Here is a 21282-nt window from a genome sequence, read left to right as displayed (position 1 = left end):
AAGGGTTCTGGTCGTCCCAAACGTCTTCCATTTGAGGATTATGGAGGCCACTGTGCTCTTAGGAACCTTAAGTGCAGCAGAAATCTTTTTGTAACCTTGGCCAGATCTGTGCCTTGCCACAATTCTGTCTCTGAGCTCTTCAGGCAGTTCCTTTGACCTCATGATTCTCATTTGCTCTGACATGCATTGTGATCTGGAAGGTCTTATATAGACAGGTGTGTGGCTTTCCTAATCAAATCCAATCAGTATAATCAAACAAAACTGGACTCAAATGAAGGTGTAGAACCATCTCAAGGATGATCAGAAGAAATGGAAAGCACCTGAGTTAAATATATGAGTGTCACAGCAAAGGGTCTGAATACTTAGGACCATGTGATATTTCAGTTTTTCTTTTTTAATAAATCTGCAACAATGTCAACAATTCTGTGTTTTTCTGTCAGTATGGGGTGCTATGTGTACATGCATGAGGAAGAAGAATGAATCTAAATGATTTTAGCAAATGGCTGCAATATAACAAAGAGTGAAAAATTTAAGGGGGTCTGAATACTTTCCGTACCCACTGTATGTTTACAATAAGGATTGGTCCATTTGTTGCATTAGCAAGCGCTAGTATTTCCCGAGCATTTCAATGGTTTGTTTATATGTTGTAAGGCTAACTGGCAGCCAGCTCTCTATTTAAAGTGTTACTTAACCCACAATGGTAAAATCTGTATTTACTGTATATATGCAGTAAAGCATGTTTGTTATACCCACTGTGGAACCTAGGGGTTAATCCGCTGCATTGTGTCAAGAGGCTTTTCGATCCTGTCTTTTGTCCTGTGATCATCTCCTTCCACTGGCTCCAATATATTTTCTGATATTTACTGAGGCAGGGGACAGGCTGCACATGCTCAGTTTAGTGTGTATTGCTAGAGAGTTTTTTTTTTCTTGGCAGAGTGCATGTGATCAGCACAGGTCCAAACAGCACAGTCTAGACAGAGGGTCAGGGGTCCTGCATTCTCAAAGTATAATCGTGGGGGAATGAAAACTCTTCCTAAAAACTTTAACCAGACACTCATAGACACTCTAACTGATGATGAAAATTGTATTTAGCAGTTTATATTTACTAAAATAATTGCATTTCCATATTCTATGTCAATGTAGAAGAAATGGCTGCACTCCAAGTATCATCAAAATTCTGGTTTATTAACCGAACATCCCAGTGTGGCAAACAATGCAGGTAGACGCGTTTCACACACTAGCAAGTGTGCTTAATCATTAATGATTAAGCACACTTGCTAGTGTGTGAAACGCATCTACCTGTATTGTTTGCCACACTGGGATGTTCAGTTAATAAACCAGAATTTTGATGATACTTGGAGTGCAGCCATTTCTTCTACATTGATTGTCTGCCGAGGTGGGCACCTGTAACATCATTAGACTTCTTGGTTCACCTGGAGCAGTGAGTCTTCCTTGTCTTTGTATCCATATTATCTGTACTGTGGGAGATCAGATATAGTGAATGCAGTGTCCTGGGTTTAGTAACACTTTAACGTTTGTGAAGTCCATAACCCAGCCCAGCCTACCCTTTGATAAAGTCCAGAAGACACAGCATGTCAGGAAGACAGATCAGGGGATGCCACCACAAACAAGAAGACGGAACAATGGCTTTGCAGCTACTCATATTGGTTATCTCCGATCCACTTGTATACATTGCATTGTAATAGAAGGTGTAATGTAAGTGAATTTTTTATTCAACGTGATCTATAAAACGAGGGCATACATTATGATATATTTTATCCTTAGTTAGTTTATCTGAGAATTTGTGGCATCACTTTTTTTGAAAAGCACTACTGGAATCAGCTGGAAAGAAGGCTGAGATTCCCACTAGATGCTTATAAAGTTAAGCTGACACTGATCTTTACTAAAAATAAGGTCCACACTGAACGCTGAAAATCTCCCTGAGTGGGGTCATGGAGGTGTTTAATGCACACTGGGAGTACTGATGAACATGGTCTGAATTAAGTCTGGTGGAGTATGACATTATACAAAACCAGAGATTGGAGCTTTTATAATAGAAATTTAAAGGATTGACTAAAGCACTTTTGAGCACAGATACACTTTAGGGTTTATTTACTAAAACTAGAGAGTGCAAAATATGGTGCAGTTGTGCATGGTAGTTAATCAATTTCTAACTTCAGCTTGTTCAGTTAAGCTTTGACAAAAAACTGGAAGCTGATTGGTTTATAATCAGAGCTGCACCAGATTTTGCACTCCCCAGTTTTAGTAAATCAACCCCTTTGTATTTTTTAGCACAAAGACATTTTATTGTTGATAAAATATATATTTATTGGTGAAAAGTTGGAAGTACTGAGACACTTTATTTTTTAATGAATTACATGTTTAACCGCTTCCATACAGAGCAGTTAGACCCCCTTCCTGCCCAGACCAATTTTCAGCTTTCAGCACTCTCACACTTTGAATTACAATTGCTCAGTCATGCTACACTGTAACCAAACAAAATTTTTATCATTTTTTTCACACAAATAGAGCTTTCTTTTGGTGGTATTTGATCACAACTGGGGTTTTTTTTTTCGTGATATAAGCAAAAAAAGAGCAAAAATTTTGCAAAAAAAACACTTTTTTTTAGTTTCTATTATAAAATTTTGCAAAAAATTAATTTTTCTTCATACATTTGGGCCAAAATTTATACTGCTACATATCTCTGGTAAAATTAACCCAAATTAGTGTATATTATTTAGTCTGTGTGAAAGTTATTGAGTCTAGAAGCTATGGTACCAATTACTGAAAATTGATCACACCAGATGTACTGATGGCCTATCTCCTTTCTTGAGGCCCTGAAATGTCAGGACAGTACAAATACCCCCCAAATGACCCCTTTTTGTAAAGTAGACAGTCCAAGGTATTTAGTAAGAGGCATGGTGAGTTTTTTGAAGTTATAATTTTTTCCCACAATTCTTGGGAAAATGAAGAAAACATTTTTTTTTCTTTTTTTTTCCCAAAACGTTGTCAATTTATAAGCTATTTCTAACACATAGCATGTACACAGCAAAAATGACACCCCAAAATTCATTCTGCTACTCCTTCTGAGTATGGTGATACCACATGTGTGAGACTTTTACACAGCCTGGCCACAAAAAGAGACTCCACGTCCAAGTAGCACCATAAGGCGTTTTAGGAGCATAAATACACATAAAACTTTCTTACTACCTATCACACTTTTCAAGGCCCTAGAGCAACAATACAATGGAAAAGTCCACAAAATTACCCCATTTTGGAAAGCAAACACTCCAACGTATATTCTATGAGGCATTATGGGTCCTTTGAACATGTCATTTTTTTCCACAAGTTTTTGGAAAATGTGGGAAAAAAATAAAAACTTTTTTTTTTACACAAAGTTGTCAATTTATAGGATATTCCTAACACATAGCATGTACATCGCAAAAATGACACCCCAAAATACATTCTGCCACTCCTCCTGAGTATGGCAATACCACATGTGTGAGACTTTTTCACAGCCTAGCCATATAGAGGGGCCTAAACATCCAAGGAGCATCATCATGCATCCTAGCCACTTGCCTAGGCCTATTTTTGACATTTGGTGTTTACAAGCTAAAATCAGTTGTTTTTGCTAGAAAACTACTTAGAACCCCAAAACATTATATATTTTTTTTTAGCAGAGACCCTAGAGAATAAAATGGAGATTATTGCAATATTTTTTATCACACCGTATTTGCGCAGCGGTCTTCCAAACGCAATTTTTTGGGAAAAAAATCACTTTTTTTAATTAAAAAATAAGAAACCAGTAAAGTTAGCCCAATTGTTTTCCATAATGTGAAAGATAATGTTACGCCGAGTAAATAGATACCCAACATGTCATGTTTCAAAATTGCGCACGCTCACAGAATGGTGACAAATTTTGGTACTTAAAAATCCCCATAGGCGACATTTTAAAAATTTCTACAGGTTGCTATCTTAGAGTTACAGAGGAGGTCTATGGCTCAAATTATTGCTCTTGCTCTAACGATCGCGACGATACCTCACATGTGTAGTTTGAACACTGTTTACATATGTGGGCGGGGTTTCCGTATGCGTTCGCTTCTGCGCGCGAGCTCGCGGGGACACGGCGCTTTAATTTTTTTTTTTTTTTTTTTTTACTATTTATTTTATTTATTATTTTTTATTTTTACACTGTTTTTTTAAAAAAAAAAAATTTGATCATTTTTATTTCTATTGCAAGAAATTTAAACATTACTTGTAATAGAAAAAGGCACGACAGGACCTCTTTTTTGTGAGATCTGGGGTCAAAAAGTCCTCAGATCTCACAAGTACACTAAAAGATAGAAAAAATAAAAAAAAAAAAATTAAAAAAAAATTAAATAAAATGAAAAAAAAAAAAGGGACCTTTAAACTGGTTGCTAGGCAACGACGTTTGCCGTAGCTCCGGTCCTCCAAGACCATAGAGTCGAGTGAGGGCAAGCTTGCCCTCACTCGACATCCTGTCTGTGAGGATCTGGGACCGGATCGTTTTCCCCGCTGCCGGCGGGTCCGGTAAGCGGGGAAAAGGACCAGAATGCAGCGGGAGGGGGGGGGGCACCTCTTCCGCCACCCCGGAAGGGTGATCCCGCAGCGAATCTGCCGCTGGGACCACCCTTATCGGAAAGCCAACCGTCCACCGTTTAAAAAAATACCAGGGTTATGGCAGCTATCTGCTGCCATAACACCGGTATTTAGGTTTAAACGGACGACGTATGTTAACCTTTTTGGACTTAGACATGGTGGCTGTATGAAGGGTGACAGGTACTCGGGTACTTTGCTGGGCAGGTGACAGGTACTCTGGTACTGATGAGCAAGTGGCAGGTACTCGAGTACTCCGATAGGCAGGTGACAGGTACTCGGGTACTCTTATGGGCAGGTGACAGGCAGGTGATAGGTACTGATGAGTAGTACTGATACTGATAGGTGATACTGATACTGTACTGATGGGTACGGATGATCAGTACTGATACTAATAGGTGATAGGTACTGATGGGTACTGATGAGTACTGATGAGTAGTGATGGGTAATGATGAGCAGGTGGCAAGTACTCGGGTACTTCAGGTGTCAGGTACTCTGATGAGCAGGTGGAAGGTACTCGGGTACTCTGTTGGGTAGGTGACAGGTACTCGGGTACTCCGATGACGGGTACTCAAAGTACCCGAGTACCTGTCATCAGAGTACCCGAGTACCTGTCATCAGAGTACCCGAGTACCTGTCATCAGAGTACCCGAGTACCCGTCATCAGAGTACCCGAGTACCTGTCATCAGAGTACCCGAGTACTTGTCATCAGAGTACCCGAGTACCTGTCATCAGAGTACCCGAGTACCTGTCACCAGCCCATCAGAGTACCTGTCACCAGAGTACCCGAGTACCTGTCATCAGAGTACCCGAGTACCTGTCATCAGAGTACCCGAGTACCCATCATCAGAGTACCCGAGTACCTGTCATCAGAGTACCCGAGTACCTGTCACCAGCCCATCAGAGTACCTGTCATCAGAGTACCCGAGTACCTGTCATCAGAGTACCCGAGTACCCATCATCAGAGTACCCGAGTACCTGTCACCAGCCCATCAGAGTACCTGTCATCAGCCCATCAGAGTACCCGAGTACCTGTCATCTGAGTACCTGATGGGTTGGTGACAGGTACTCGGGTACTTTGATGGGCTAGTGACAGGTGCTCTTTATTGGGGGGGGGGGGGCAATCAGTGTGGTTGGGGTGCACTATGATTGGTAACTAGCTGTTACCACAATCTCCTCCTCACACAGGATCAGTGTGTGAGGAGGAGAACACGGTGACAGCTAGTTACCGTGTTCTCTGATGACATTTGTGACCGGCTGTGATTGGACACAGCCGGTCACGTGGTAAAGAGCCAATTTCATTGGCTCTTTACCTAGATCGGGGATGGGCTCTGTCCGAGGGACGAGCCTCGTCCCCGATCGCCGCGCTGCGCGCCCCCGGGGGCGCGCATTAAGGAAGGAACGAGCGGCTCGCGCTGGAGCCGCTCATGTGATCGGCTGTGATTGACACAGCCGATCACGTGGTAAACAGCCAATTTCATTGGCTGTTTACCTTGATCGGGGTTGGGCTCAGTCCGAGGGACGAGCCTCACCCCCGATCGCCGCGCTGCGCGCCCCCGGGGGCGCGCAGTAGCGGGGAGATCCGGGCGCCGTCATATGACGTCGGCCCGGATCGAGAAAGGATTTGTGCCGACGTCATTTTACATGACGCGGTACGGAAGGGGTTAAACTTGGTTGGATCTTAGGATATTTTGAAGCACAGGGACTCTTTTTTATTTCATGATTTATGCACTTTTTTGTCATGAATTATGTATGTTTTTAATTGGTGTATGAATTAATTGTTATTGGAAGCGCTACACTGTTATTAATTGATTGACCTTTACTCTGTTTTAGTGATTTCTCAGGGGTGTTTCAGCAGCTCGTAATATAAAAGTAAGATACTGTATGCTCAAAAACACAAGATCAGTTTCTATCCATGAAACCGCAATTAAGCTTCACACACTTCTTGTTTTTTTTGTCAATGTGTACATTTATCATATCCTGTATGTAACTCGATCTTCCAAATAAAAACGTTTTTCATAAAAAAGTATAATACTGTTGTATTATAGCTTACAGTATTAACCACTTGCCGACTGCTCACATTGCTGCTACTGCAGAAGAGTGGCATGGCTGGGTCTGGCGACGTAGACCTACGTCGTGCGAATTCACGGCTCAGCACGCCCTGCGAGCTGATCCTGGTGTGATTGGGCTCAGAACCAATTAGACACCAGATGCAGACCAATGATTTTTGGTCTGGATCTGGTGATCGGTCCTCCCCAATAGCATCATGTCCCCAGCCTGTGTAATGTAAACAGAGGCAGGGGAAGTGATGTAATTTTCCCTCCTGGAGCCCTTTCGGTTCCAGGAGAAGAAGGAGAGACATCTAAAACGTGAGTTCCACCAACACCACACTAACACCACCACACATAGGCACACTTTGACCCCTTGATCACCCCTGATCACCCCCAAACCCCTCGCAGTGTACACTATATACAGTAGTATACAGATCTTTTACTGATCACTGTATTTAGTGTCACTTGTGACCCTAAATCACGCTTGTGCTAGGCCCAAATAGGTTTAGGGCACCCGCCATTTATCCCCTAATAACGTTTTAACCCCTTGATCACCCCCAGTTAACCTCTTAACTCCCTATCACACTGTGCACTAAATACAGTATATAGGTAACTACTGATCACTGTATTTAGTGTCACTTGTTACCCCAGTTTGCGCTTGCGCTAGGCCCAAGTAGGTTTCGGCCACCCACCATACATCCCCTAAAAAGGTTTAACCCCTTGATCTCCCCCAGTTAACCCCTTTACTGCCCTGTCACAGTGTTCACTATATACAGTGATTACCAATCACTGTATTAGTGTCACGGGTGATGCTAGTTAGGCTAGTTAACGTCAGGGTCCCACCACACCACCATTGTTTAGCGTCAGTTAGAGTCAATTACAATAACACACATACACACACACACACACACACACACACCTCCATTACTAGTATAGTGTTTGAACAGATCAATATCTGATCTGATCAGAACTATACTAGTGTCCCCATAGTTTAGTGTTCCCAAAATGCGGTGTTTGCACGATCAGCACTGATTCCTGCCAGCACCTGCGTTTAGCTCCTCAACCCAGCCCACCCTACCCAGGCAAGTGCAGTAATCAATACATTACTGTCACTTCTAAAAAAACACAAATCACACAAAACCGCTGCGTTAGCAGTCAGGCCTGATCTCTGCTAGCACTAGCAGTTTTTTGTAGCAAACAAATAGTTCTTGACAACCAGGTGCTTTTTTACCTGTTAGTCACACTACTGTACCTGTAAATTTAGTTACTAAAATGTCCAAACGGTGGTACAGTAGTGCAGAGGCCTATAGTATACTGACCATGTCAGATGAGAGCGATGGGGAAGCCTCACTGGCAGAATCAGGGTCAGTATACGAACCTGAAGAGAACAGCGGCTCCCTGATAGATAGCTCCAACGACGGATGGGTCCCTGTTAAGATCAGGCGTACCCGACCCCATTTTGGAGTTGCTGAGATGCAAGAACCGGATGTTTCTCATATGCAGCAGAGTGCCAGTACTAGTGCAGTCACACTTCTCGTGATCTGGCAAGCACGAGCGGCCTAGTACACCCTGGACCTAGACATACCAGCACTGCAGTAAGACTTGGTGACGTGGCGAGTCCCATAAGTGCAGTTGAAGCTGGTGCGGTGGCTAGCACGCGTAATGGCCCGCAGCCACCGAGTAAGACAGGCCCGTAGAGCCCATAGTGCCCTCCCTAAAACGCTGGAATATCCTAATTGGCAGCCCACTGATACTACAGCGCCCGTACTTCCCCCATTCACTGCCCAACCTAGAATTCAAGTGGAAACAGCTGATTTTATTCCCCTTAATTTTTTTTAGCTGTTTTTCACTGAAGATCTTTACAGATCTATTGTGGATCAAAATAATTTGTATGCTAGTCAATTTATTACCGCCAATCCAAATTCGCCCCTTGCCAGAGAATTCGGCTGGAAACCTATAACAGTTTCCAAATTCTTTCTGGGCCTATCCTTCAACATGGGCATTACAAAAAAGAGTGAATTGCGGTTATATTGGTCCACTGACCCAATTCACTAGAAGCATGTGTTCTCTGCTGCTATGTCCAGGGTTCGATACGAACAAATATTTTGGTTAATGCATTTCAACGACAATGAACTCTGTCGTCCTCAGGGAGACCCTGAATATGACCAGCTCCACAAAATTTGGCCCCTCATAGACTACTTCAATCAGTGGTTTGCAGCCTTGTTTATCCCCAAACAAGATGTCTGCTTTGACGAGTCCCTGATTAAGTTTACTGGCCTCCTTGCTATCAAACAGTATCTCCCCAGCAAGCGTGCCAGATATGGGGTAAAGCTGTATAAGCTGTGTGACAGGGCCACAGGCTATACAGTTAGTTTTCATGTCTACGAGGGAAAAGATAGCACTGTGGAGCCCCCCAACTGCCCAGACTACATAGGGAGCAGAGGCAAGATAGTTTGGGACATGGTGTCACCCTTATTCGAAAGGGGTACCACTTGTACGTGGACAATTTTTATTCGAGCGTGCCACTTTTTAGATACCTCTTTCAATTACAAATTGGCGCATGTGGCACCGTGCGATCTAATCGCCGGGGCTTCCCCCAACAGCTAGTAAATGCCCCACTGAGTCTGGGGGAGAGAGCCTGCTTGAGGAACGTTTTTGTTCTGTCCTCCATTCACCCAGACACAGGTCGGCAATCCAAATTACTACGGTCATTGGTGTTGTTGAGAAGCCCCTCTGTGTCCATGACTATAACCGTAAAATGGGAGGGGTGGACTTCAATGACCAGATGATGGGACCGTACTTAATTCCTCGTAAGGCCAGAGGCTGGTACAAAAAAGTGTCTGTATACTTATGTCAATTGGCTATTTACAATGCTTTTGTCTTTTACAAAGAACATTATCCTTCCTACAGTACTCCTGCCCAACTTCCCCAACCAGATGCAGTGAGCCGGCATTTTCCGGAATTCCTCCCGAGTACCCCTACCCGAGATACCCCCCAAAAAGATGCCGTGTCTGCAGCAAGCGTGGATTTAGGCATGACACCCATAATTATTGTCCCGACTGTCCTGACCGACCTGGCCTTTGCCACGGTGACTGTTTCCTTCGCTACCACACACTAGTGGATTATTAGCATAGGGTACAGCACGGCACAGTTTAGGGCACACTTACACGGTCTCAAAAGATGTTCGATGGCTATCGTGATTTTGAGAGACCATAACCTGGAACCTGGAACTTTAACGTTGAAGAAAAACCAGACTGTCAGACATAACCGTGCTGCACATGGATGTAGAAAAGCACCCAGTGACAGAATATCTGGCCTGATGAGAAGGGGCACTGGGTTCCAGTAGCTGAACAGTGCTAACAAGGGAAACCATGGCTTAATTGGCAAATAAGGCACCACTGCCACTACCTCCATATCTTCTGTTCAAGGTTTTCTTGGAAACCTTGGGATGACCAGGACTTGAAGAAACGCATAGGACCCGTGCATTTCCAATGATCCATCAGGGCATCTGCGCCTGAAAAACCTCCACATGTAGAGACCATTCCTTGTTGTCCAACTGGACTCTGGAAACAATGTCTGTTAGAATATTCTGGACTCCGGTAAAATAAGTCTCTAAGATGTAGGCTTGATTTCTGAGCCCAAGACATAATTGGCTCTGCTTCCTGTAATACAGAACAGGCCGTGAGTCCCCATTTGTCTTTTAACATAGGAGACTGCTGTACTGTTGACTAGCCTAAGAGCACTGATGCTCCCTTTATATAGTGAAAGGCCTGTAGGGTGCAGAAGGCTGCCTGTAGTTTCAGAATGTTCAACCGAATCTTGTGAAATTGACACCCCTGCCTGCCTTGAGCTATCCCCAACAGGCAGCAAGCCCCTTCATCCCATATTGGTGGTATCAGACGTGATTGTGAACCAGGAAATGGGGCAATGGAATAGCAAATTAGCCAGTTTCTCCATTGCAGCCACCAGGGGACTCACCCATGACTGAGGTTATATAGATGACATGAATTCTGCTTCCTTGCTCCCACTGCTGGAGAAACCCCTTCTGGAAGGGCCGCATTTTCCGGAACATCCACTTGACCATTGGATCTGTAGATACTATAGTGTCGATCATTTTAGACACTGAAAGGCACGCAGGTTGGAAGAAGACTGGGCCAGGAGTATTCTGTTCCAGAATATCGGGATCCAGAGACAAAGCAATAGTCCTATAGTCTGGACCCGCCCTGCCCTCTCCAGAGCTGTGTGCCTGACTCCAGTCATCTCTGCTTGCATCTATCACCTTGCTGGCCTGGAGCCTGGAGAAGCTGGAGGGAGGTGGTGGGTGGAGCCAACACTACACGCGCTGCAGAGGAGAAGGAGGCTCCACTCTGAATGCTGGGGCTTCGCTCTCCTCCTCAGGCGATAGCAACCAGTGCACTGCAGAGAATATATAGGCCAGCAGTGCGGCGGTACAACAACAGAGGATCTTGGCACTACCGCCGCCACTGCTGGCCTGGGAGAGACACTGTTAGTATGGACTTGGGACTAGAGTGGGTAATATTTTGGGGGGGGGGCAATTGACCCATTGCCCCCCCCCCCTGGATCCACCACTGTGACAACAGCCCTAGTGCTAAACTGGCCAGCCTGTCTTCGCCCAGACCTTTTAGCAACTGAAAATACTTGGCCCATCTTGAAATGAAAAATACGACAAAGAAGACCCAGGACTGGTAAACAGTTAGAATCCTGTATCAGGCAAGAATGGGACAACATTGTTTTCCCTCAAATCCATATCCAATCCTAACTGCAGGAACCTTAGGATGTTGCAGAATTCCAGATTCAGTGGATTGAAGGGGACTTCACTGGTGAATCTGAAAAACTTGACTAACTCTCTGGCATAGACCAGCCTGGTGGTTGCCTCTTAGGCTTTCAGCAGTATCTCAATGGCTTGGAAGAGCAGTACCAATTCTCTAGTTTTCTCCTCTTAACCTCATTGCCGCCAAGTGCACTCTGCCCGAGATAGGGTGAAGGACTTGTCTGTGGGTTGATGTGGAGCAAACCTGGGTCTGCAAAGTGTAAGTGAATAGACCACTGCACTATTACTTCTATTGTAAGGATCTGATTCTGTAACCTGAATATCCTGGGTATCAAAGGGAGAGCAATTTACTCCAAATATCCCAAATTAAGCTTTCATGGGTATGAGAGGGCATTCACTTCCTTCACTGAAGGAACTCCCCCTAGCCACTACACGCTTGTACTTGGTGTTGGATGGAGACATCATCAGATCTATTTGGAGGTGACTACTTATCTGAAAGAAGGTATTTTTGCTTCAGGATATGTTCATGGCTGATAATTATCTCTCAGTTCAAGAATCTGCCAGAAAATTCCAAAGAGAGAGGAATATACATGGCGATCAAGTCTGTTAGACCCCTTTTTTCCCACAAGCATGATTGGCGTCACCTCCATCAATAGACAGTAGCTGCGTGCCACCTTGATAATGAATATATTAAATTGCTGCCTTGCTGTCCGAGTATAACTTTACAGTTTTTCCTGTGATGTAGGGGACAAAGACCTTCAGAGCACTCAATTCAAAAGACATCTGACACTTACCCTGATGGGACAGTTTTGCATTTGGGTGCCCCAAACTAGCTCTTTAGCATGTTAATGTTGAATTAACAATGATCCAACAGCAAGGATCTAACTTGTGAAAATTATTTAGGCTGAACTCTTTCAATTACAGCCACAGTGCTTCACAGGAGTTGTCCAATAAATACGCTGAAGGAGTGAGTCACTCCATTGTCTCAGGAACCCCACCTGAACCAGTCTGAGGTTCCAGTGAGCCAGTCTGACCATGGGGATCACTGATATTATTGTTCTGATTAGTTTGAGGCACTTGTATGCTGAGGGATGGTGAATGGACAATGCCACTACACTCTTGCCTTCAATATATTTGCATCTTGTCTGTTGATAGTTTTACAGAACCTTTTTTTTACTGTATTTAGGACTGATTGCAAAAAGACCACTCTAGCTGGCTCTTCTGCCAGTTGATGCTCCAACCAAACATCCCCAAGGTTCAAGTCAACAGACTCTAGTGTTTCAGGAAGGTCTAACGACACTGAATGACTTGTAGAAAATCCTCCAGGTTCATAGCATAAGGAATCTATGAAACTGTGGATTTATCATGACGTGCAAATAGGTGTCGGGGAGATTGACTGAAAGGAGTCAATCACCAGGGTGGACAACCTGCACTATTGACTGGAACGATAGTTCCACCATTTCTCTTCCTCCCTAAACCTGTTGCTGGCTCTGCTTCTTTTTTGAGGACTGTCACTGTCTAGAGATCTTTTCATGCGGGATCAACCTTGACCTGCCTGTGATTTTGATATGGCTCAATATCAATCAGTACCTTCTGATGATGGTGGTGAGCAGATAATGGGAAACTGGAACAACTGACCACAATAAACCCCCTCTATGGAATATTCATAACAGGAGCGTAGTGAGGACTGATGATCCCCAATTATAATGTATTGGGAGCTCTGGTGACAATCTGATCTACCACTGAGAGAGAAAAAATCCCTGGATTCTGGGTTCCCCTGATGCTACCATTAGGGGCTACAGTCAGGTCCATAAATATCGGGACATCGACACAATTCTAATCTTTTTGGCTCTATACACCACCACAATGGATTTGAAATTAAACAAACAAGATGTGCTTTAACTGCAGACTTTCAGCTTTAATTTGAGGGTATTTACTTCCCAATCAGGTGAACTGATGCCTCCCACTTTTTAAGGGACCAAAAGTAATGGGACAGATTAACAATCATAAATCAAACTTTCACTTTTTAATACTTGGTTGCAAATCTTTTGCAATCAATTACAGCCTGAAGTCTGGAACACATAGACATCACCAGACGCTGGGTTTCATCCCTGGTGATGCTCTGCCAGGCCTCTACTGCAACTGTCTTCAGTTCCTGCTTGTTCTTGGGGCATTTTCCTTTCAGTTTTGTCTTCAGCAAGAAAAATGCATGCTCAATTGGATTCAGGTCAGGTGATTGACTTGGCCATTGCATAACATTTCACTTCTTTCCCTTAAAAAACTCTTTGGTTGCTTTCGCAGTATGTAAGTAATAGAGGAAATCCCGCGCTATGGAGATAAGGGGGGTGAAGGGGCTGCAGCCTCCCTAAAATATAGAAAGTGCTATATCGGAATAATGAGTGTATAAAGGGGTACAGAATTGGCGCTGCCCAATTCCCTACCCCTTTATACACTCATGCTTTCGCAGTATGCTTCGGGTCATTGTTCATCTGCACTGTGAAGCGCCGTCCAATGAGTTCTGAAGCATTTGGCTGAATATGAGCAGATAATATTGCTCGAAATACTTCAGAATTCATCCTGCTGCTTTTGTCAGCAGTCACATCATCAATAAATACAAGAGAACCAGTTTCATTTGCAGCCATACATGCCCACGCCATGACACTACCACCCCCATGCTTCACTGATGAGGTGGTATGCTTTGGATCATAAGCAGTTCCTTTCCTTCTCCATACTCTCCTCTTCTCATCACTCTGGTACAAGTTGATCTTGGTCTCATCTGTCCATAGGAGGTTGTTCCAGAACTGTGAAGCCTTTTTTAGATGTTTCTTGGCTAACTCTAATCTGGTCTTCCTGTTTTTAAGGCTCATTAATGGTTTACATCTTGTGGTGAACCCTCTGTATTCACTCTGGTGAAGTCTTCCCTTGATTGTTGACTTTGATACACATACACCAACCTCCTGGAGACTGTTCTTGATATGGCCGACTGTTGTGAAGGGTGTTTTCTTCACCAGAGAAAGAATTCTTCAGTCATCCACCACAGTTGTTTTCCGTGGTCTTCTGGGTCTTTTGGTGTTGCTGAGCTCACCGGTGTGTTCTTTCTTTTTAAGGATGTTCCAAACAGTTGATTTGGCCACACCTAATGTTTTTGCTATCTCTCTGATGGGTTTGTTTTGTTTTTTTTTCCCACCTAATGATGGCTTGCTTCACTGATAGTGACAGTTCTTTGGATCTCATATTGAGAGTTGACAGCAACAGATTCCAAATGCAAATAGCACACTTGAAATGAACTCTGGACCTTTAATCTTCTCCTTGTAAATATAATAATGAGGGAATAACACACACCTGGCCATGGAACAGCTGAGCAGCCAATTGACCCATTACTTTTGGTCCCTTAAAACGTGAGAGGCACATATACTGTACAAACTGTTGTAATTCCTACACCTTTCACCTGATTTGGATGTAAATACCCTCAAACTAAAGCTGAAAGTCTGCAGTTAAAGCACATCTTGTTTGTTTCATTTCAAATCCATTACAGAGCCAAAAAGATTAGAATTGTGTTGATGTCCCAATATTTATGGACCTGACTGTATAAGTTTGAAAAGGCATTACAAGAAAAGTCTTAGTTTGATTGCAAATTTGGGGGAGCATGGATCTAAAGATTCCCCATCTTTGGTTTCCCATCAGTGTTGTACTACACTAAAAACAGATTACTGTATACCTTAAGAGGAAGCTGGAGTGGTCACCTACATTGCCCTCTTCAGCACAGAGGACACTGCTTGGACCATCAGCATGGACACCAATCTTGATTTTAATTAGTGCTTTGGATCTATAGAGTGCTGTTTTTTTTTCTTATATCTGCCTTGTGTTTTAGCTGATGAAGTGGACCTCCCATTGATCATATACTTGGTTTGTGTAATGGGTTTGAGGAGATGGGATGAAGGCTAAATGATTAGATAATCTATGTGGACAAGCATTGCTGAAACAGGCTTTGTAATAAACTTTAACTCAGCAGCATGTATCATTTTGTTTTTATTGGGGACTTAATAAAAAACCACAAAACAGTTTATTGTGATACAATCAAAATGAGTACCTAAAAATTCCCAATAGTTTAATATTCTTATTTAGTTTAAATTTTATCTATGGGATTTTGGTACACTTGCAAAGGGAACAAATTTATTTACCCATAGTATTGTATCATATGATTGAATATCTCTTGCTTCCAAACAGTGCAGATGACTAGAAGGGAATCTTGCATCAACTATTCTACGATGAGGGATCCCCTTTCTTGAACCAAAGCACTCCTCTAGCTGTGACTTAACAAGGCATAATTCTAAATGCACAGTGCAAAAAATCATTGGTCACTTCTCCTAGGAGTCACTGGTCAACTTCAGTTCATGTAACACTTTGATTATATCTTTCTTTCCGAACTGCCTTGTTACTTTCTGACCATACTCTCACACTCTTGGTGGCAAAGGTCAGTGCTTTTGCTGTCTTACACACAGTGCCAACAGTTGTCTAGAACCATGTTTATAATAGGAGCTTTTGGGGCAGAAAAAACACTTGACACGCATAAACATGACGTTTGGAAGCAATCAGCGTGTTCAAGTGTACATGAATTATAGTGAGAAATGAGCGGAGGGGAATGTTTTGGAAAAAAAAAAAAAAAACGCCTTTATAAGCAAATGCCCATAAACTCTTTCAAACTCTTGGGCAATGCGAGCCACTATGAGCATTTTTTATGCTGCTCTTTCTGCCAGAAGGTATGTTTTTCGTTTTTTTTTTTCTAGCCTTCTAGTGTGCATGGACCCTCAGATAAAAAGAGGAACAAACCTCTTTTTCAACTGTGGATAGTATTTTCTGGACTTTGTTGGTGCCCCTACCAACTCATTCCAATTGATGGTCTTAAAGTGGATCTTGACTGCATCTGAGCACCACAAACCAAAAACACTATTTAATTCATTTTTGTTATTCAGAGCAAACTCCCCCATCCATCCATGCCTCGTCCAGATTTCACGGAGAGGATCGGATACGGATGGCAGCTGGTGTCAGCGGAGGTGTCTCCGCTGACATCCGCTGCCCCATAGAGCTGCATGGAGGATCCGATCAGATCTGCCTAAAAAACTGACAGGCGGATCTGATCGGATCGCCCGTGTGAAAGAGCCCCAACACTTTTTAATCAGAGTATAGCAGCAAGTCATTTAAACTCCTAGGTTATTAATCTGGTCAGTTAAGTAGCAGAGGGGGTTGTTAATTTCATTAACACCAAAGAAGCTGAAACTGATTAACAACAGGTGCACTAGATGGGCAACAATGAGATGACCTCCAAAATGGGAACGGTTTTACAGGTGGAGGCTACTACATTTTTTTCCCTACTTATCTTTTCTGATTGTTTTTCACTACTTTTGTATTTGGCTAAGGTCAGTTTAACTAATGGTAGCATGAGGTGATACCTGGACTCTATAAAGGTTGCACAGTGAAGCTTGATTGGCATTTGCCAATGAACAACAGAATTGGCATGCCCGCCACTGGCACCCTGTGCTTTCACAGATGAGAGCAGGTTCACCCTGAGCACGTGACAGACGTGAAAGGGTCTTGAGAAGCCATGGAGAAAGTTCTGTTGCCTGTAACAACGTTCAGCATGTCTGGTTTGGTAGTGGGTCAGTAATGGCCTGGGGAGGCATATTCATGGAGGGATGCAAAGACCTCTACAGGCTAGACAATGGCACCCTGACTGCCATTAAGTATTGGGATAAAATCCTTGGGCCTATTGTCAGACCCTACGCTGGTGCAGTGGGTCCTGGGTTCCCCCTTTTGCCGACAATGCCCAGCCCCATGTGGTGAGAGTATGCAGCCAGTTCCTGGAGGGTGAAGGAATTGATACCATTGAATGGTCCCCATGCTTGTCTGACCTATATTTAACAGAACACCTCTGGGACATTATTTTTCGGTCCAACCGACACCGCCAGGTTGTACCCTCAGTCTGTTCAGGAGCTCAGTGATGCCCTGGTCCAGATCTGGAAGTTAATATCCCAGGACACCATCCGTTGTCTCATTAGGAGCATGCTCCAACATTGTCAGGCATGCATACAAGCACGTGGGGGGCCATACAAACTACTGAGTACCATTTTGAGTTGCTGCAATGAAATTTCAGCAAAATGGACTAGCCTGCTGCATCATTTTTTCCACTTTGATTTTCGGGGTGTCTTTAAATTCAGCCCTCTGTAGGTTGATCCTTTTCATTTCCATCAAATGATGTGTCATCCTTTGGTTCCTAACACATTACCCAGTCCATAACAGTATAGATATCCAGCATTATATTTCTCCACATCTGATGTGTTTTCGGATTTGTTAGGGCCCACAAGACACATAATCTGACCATTGTGCATTGCTTTTTTTTAACAAGAATTACCTCCCCTAACTAAAGCTGAACTCTAGATATGATTTTAATTGCATACTTACATTGGTCCAGCAAGAACCAAGTATGCATATCTCATACCTAAGGGAATGCTGTGGAAGCTGTTACTTTAATAGCCGGCACTACTACAATGATCGTCGCAATCTTCCAAGTTCTGTGCAAAGCGGCTGTCCCACTGTACACTGCCCACAGGGGGTCCCTCATTCAGCACTGCTGCCATTTACAGAACACCTTGTATTTTTTAGTTACCGTATATACTCAAGTATAAGCTGACCCAAATATAAGCCGAGGCACCTAATTTTACCACAAAAAAACTGGGAAAACGTATTGACTCGAGTATAAACCTAGGGTGGGAAATGCAGCAGCTACTGGTAAATTTCAAAAATAAAAATAGATACCAATAAAATTACATTAATTGAGGCATCAGTAGGTTAAATGTTACTGCTGGTGGTTACAGCTGGCGGTTACTGCTGGCAGGTAATGCTGATGGTTACTGCTGGCAGGTAATGCTGGAGGGTACTGCTGGCGAGTAGTGTTGGTGGGTAATGCTGCCAGTTACTGCTGGCGGGTACTTCTGGTGGTTACTGCTGGCAGGTAATGCTGGTGGTTATTGCTGGCGGGTAATGCTGGTGGGTGGCAAGGTTCAAGAATGCGTTGTACAGAGTGCAAGGTTCAGGAATTAGTTAAACTGCAAAGACACCAATTAGTTAAATATTGCACACTTATCTTAAAATCTTGAAAATCTTAAATTCTTGATTAGCAGCACACAGGAGCCGAGGGAAGAATGGTGGCATCAGATGGAACATAGAGTGCAACCTTCAGCAGGACATGAAGTAGTGTAACATTTATACAGCATCCAGGGATTGGTGCACAATCGGGGCAGCCACAAGGAAGAGTGATTGGAGCTGTCAAGTTGAAACACTGATGCCGGGTGTGGGCGAGGCTTCGCCCCTTTGTTCCATGCATAGACAAACAGCAGCTGGCCGGGGAGGAAGGTAGCAGGGGACGGGACCAATTGTAACTGCTGTATGTGCATCCACAGCAGTGTATAATTCAGGATTAATATACACCACTGTGGCTGCACCTACAGTAGTTACAATTGGTCCCGCCCCCTGCCACCTTCCTCCCCGGCCAGCTGCTGTTTGTCTATGCGACACCACTGCCCTTACTCGAGTATAACCCGAGGGGGGCTTTTTCAGCATAAAAATTGTGCTGAACATGTCAGCTTATACATGAGTATATACGGTAGTCTGATTGGATGAGGCGAAGGGGAAAAAAAAAAGGTGATGCCACAATCTATGCCTCATCCAATCAGAGAAAGCCTTGTTCTTGTTGTCTAATCAAAAATTTTCGAAATTCAATTTGTCAGTTTTTATGGAATACTATCCTTACATGGTTTAGGGTTAAAACAGAACTGTGGCCATGTAGGCACACACAAATATTTACATATTCGTAGCTTGCAGTAAATAAACTTTACCACTGTCACGGGCCCTACTTCCCCCCCTTATTTTCCTCTCTTCTGCACCCCCAGTACTTTGCTATCTTCCCCAGCATGGGATTCTTCTCTCCCCCCTGGCTGCTCACTCCTTTGCCTGCCCCCCCCCCCCCCACTGTGCTGTCCCTCTCCCCTCCCCAGCAAGGTGCCTGAATGTCTGCTTCTCCGCCTTCATGCTCACTGTGGACAATGAACACATTCCTTGTGTGGGCTCAAATAGAGGGGGGCGGGGCTGGTTTCTGGGGCAACTGGACGCCAGGCTGGGAGTTGCCTGGCCCACCTGCTGGGACACAAGTCCTAATATATTTAGCTGAGTGAGAGTCTCTCCTGTGTGTTGTTCATATTTGCTGTTTGGAAGACTGTGTGTCTCTGAGCTGCGGCCAGAGAACACAGAATCCCCTATTGGTTCCTGTGGGCCTCTTCAATCCTACAGCCAACCTGGAGTTTGGAATTACCTTGTCCTTTTCTACAATCTGGAGTGTGGATTAACCCTGGACCTTCCTTCTGGTGAGTGGATTAACCCTGGGCCTACCAGAACTCTGCCTGGACTTTGTCACTTCATTGTTTGCCCTGATCCGTGTGTGGCCCAATCCCTTGCTGGCCAGGACTTTGCCCGTTCTATCGGGAACCCCCTGTTATGGACTACCCCTGCTATCTGGAACTCTGTCCTACCCACGTTGGGTCTGACCCTGGGCACCTTTGTTTGGCCCCTTTCTTTATGAACATACCCGCTACCGTTCAATAAAAGGCTTTGTTGGCACTCCTGCTCTCCATGTGCGTTCTGTCTTACCTACACTTCCGTCACAACCACAAACACACACTGACCTCTGTAGCTGCTGGCAATGAGGAGCAGTTAATCCTTACATTTCACAGAAAAAGCAGTGAAGTCATTAAAACTGAGTCTCAGCATTCTGCTGTCTCCTAACTTTCTGTGCACATGCTCACCTGAGGCTGACTTTACACCTATATGTTGTGGTAATTCATCCAATTTTGGGGAAACCTTTGCTCACTAACGCAATGCATAGTATTGCACTACTGTGTTTTGTAATGCCCTGAGTTGGCAAAATTGTACAGGTCTGATTTTAGGTCTGTTGTGGGCTGCCCTAATATGTAATATAACGCGCATACATTAACCCATCCCCATTGGACCACACAGGTGTAAATGGGGCTTTGAGATAAAAAAAGGGAAAGTGTTTTTGCTGTAAAATTTGAGGATGAAATGCTTCTCAGTGCATACAGCTACAAACAGTGGGTATAGAAAATAATCACCCCCTTTAAAATAATCACATTTTGTTGCTTTGCAGCCTGAAATGAAGACAGACATATTTTTTGTTTTATCCAGCTGTATTTACTAGTGCAACTTATAACATTCAAGTGAAAGATATAACACCAATAAGTCAGAAAAACACAATGCAGTGTTCTTTAGGTCATTGTCATTTCAGAAGGTAAAGCTTCTTCCCACTGGCAGAGGGAAGTAGATTTTCCACCTCCATGTTTTACTGTAGGATTGGTGTTATTTGGATGGTGAGCTGTATGGTTTGGTGTTGAGGCCAAATAATTAAATGTATTTCAACATGACAATAACCCAAAACCCACAACAAAAAGGACCACACAGTGGTTGAAGGAGAAAAAGGTGAATGTCCCTGCATGGCTTGGTCAGAGCCCAGACTTAAAGCACATTGTAAATCTGTGGAATTACTTGAAGAATGCAGTCCACAAAGGATCACCATCAAATTTAACTGAACTTGAGCAGTTCTGGAAAGAAGAGCGGGCAAACATTGCAAAGTCTAGATGTGCAAAGTTAGTAGAGACATATCCCAACAGACTAAAGGCTGTAATTAAAGCAAAAGGTGGTTCAACAAAATACTGACACAAGGGGGGGTGATCCTTTTCCCAACTTAGTAATTTGTT

This window comes from Pelophylax lessonae (assembly GCF_965119305.1).
Source record: "Pelophylax lessonae genome assembly, chromosome: 2".
NCBI classification, from domain to species: domain Eukaryota; kingdom Metazoa; phylum Chordata; class Amphibia; order Anura; family Ranidae; genus Pelophylax; species Pelophylax lessonae.
This window is presented reverse-complemented; position numbering follows the sequence as displayed.